A 1,882-nucleotide genomic window follows, 5' to 3' on the forward strand; every position below is an offset into this window, starting at 1 on the left:
CAGACCCACTGCTCTAGAGCATCTATAGCTTACAGCTCTGTATTAGTTATCTATTGGTAAATAACAAATTATCCCCAAATTTGGCTGCTTAAGACAATTGATATTGTTTCTCATTTCCTGTGGGTCAAGAATTCAGGAGTGGTTTAACTGGGTTAAATTCGGAGTTTCTCATGAAGTTGCAGCCAAGACATCGGCCAGAACTCCAGCTATCTGAAGGCTTGACTGGAGCTGAAGATTCCACTTCCAACATGGTTCACTCACATGGCTGGTAGTAAAAGGCCTGTTTCCTTGCTAGCTATTAGCAGGAGGTGTCAGTTCCTTGCCACGTGGATTTCTTCACAGGGCTACTTGAGTCTCCTTACCAACTAGCAATTGGCTTCCCTCCAGCAAGTGATCTGAGAGAGAGCAAGGAGAAGCCTGTAAAATCTTTTATGATCTAGTCGTGAAAGTCACACACCCTTACTTGCATATTACTCTGTTTATTAGAAGGAAGTTACTCAATTCGGTCTACACTCATGGAGAGGAGAATTACGCTTCATCTTTTATTTCTATATATTTATTTTTTTGTAGCTTTGAGGCATTTTCTTATAAGAAGCTGGTACTTATACACATAAATGAATAAGAACTAAAATTCATCACACATTTACCTCATTTTCTTTCTTGACCTTCTAGTGAATCTTTAGCTTCACTGATTTTGACTGCTATATAAGGAGATCCTCCCTTGTCTGGGTGATAGAAAATCATAATTCATTGATGAGCTTCTCTTATTTTTCCTTTATTGGTAGTAGGGTTTACAACTAGTATTAATGCTGCTTCCTATTTTGTCATTTTGGGTTCAAGCTCATCTCTGTAATAGCCACTATTGAAAGCAGATTTTGATAGACTAGGAAAAACTTGTTGTACTCGAGGCTCCATATGCTTCATGGCTTGCAAAACAAAAGGGCCTGCAAATCCTGCAGCAGCAATGGTCAGTCCAGCTGCTACCACTGCCCTGACTGTGGCTCCAGCTCAGCTCCCCTGCCTCCATGGGGACTGAGGCTCATGGCAGCCCAGAACCCGCAGCCACCAACTCCACAGCTCTATGGGAAAGCAGCCACCACCAGCACGCACAAACCGCTCAGACACGGGTACCCCAAGACTTAAGTTTCATCTTTTAAAGGAAAGTGTAGTAAAGAATTTATGGAAATTTTCAAACCACCAACCTAAATTCCAAACCATTTTTAGAGAGTTTTTTTTTTTTCCAAAGGCCTATAAGATGAATTTAAAAACTTTTTAAGGACTGGTGAGTAAATATTTTTGGCTTTGTGGGTCATATGGTCTCTGTTGCAGCTTCTCAATTCTGTATCAGGAAAGTAGCCAGACAATAGGTAAATGAATGGGCATGGCTGTGTTCCAATTAAATTTTATTTACAAAAATAGGGGGTAGGGTATAGTTCCATGGTAGAATAGGTGCTTAGTATGCATGAGGTCCTGGGTTCCATTCCCAGTACCTCCATTAAAATAAATAAATTAAATAAATAAAAACCTAATTACTGCCACCCCCAGAAAGATTGATTAAAAAATAAAAGTAAATAAATTTCAATTAAAAAAATTAAAATAGGCAATGAGTTGGATTTGGCCCAGGGGCTGTAGTTTGCCAACGCCTAATTCAGACAATTCTTCAAGAACACAAATCAAAAATTGACTCACATAGAAGACTTAACTTAAGCCAAAGATCTGTGCCTCTTTGACCTTTCTTAACCATGTCATAAGCTCCTCCAGGACAAGAACCATGACTTACACTTCTTTTTATTCTCCTTCAACACCTAATAAGGTTCTGAGTAAGTAGTTGCTATTTAATTAACAATTATTTATTATTTAATGGGTTCATAGTATTCTGTTG

The 1,882-nt window shown here is 38.8% G+C and overlaps 1 pseudogene; it reads right to left on the bottom strand.

Annotated features, from left to right (window-relative positions):
* Positions 1-648: 648 nt before the first annotated feature.
* Positions 649-981, bottom strand: LOC102527744 (mitochondrial import inner membrane translocase subunit TIM14 pseudogene; annotated as a pseudogene).
* Between the last annotated feature and the right edge of the window lie 901 nt (positions 982-1,882).

This window comes from Vicugna pacos, chromosome 3 (genome assembly GCF_048564905.1).
Source record: "Vicugna pacos chromosome 3, VicPac4, whole genome shotgun sequence".
Lineage (NCBI taxonomy): Eukaryota > Metazoa > Chordata > Mammalia > Artiodactyla > Camelidae > Vicugna > Vicugna pacos.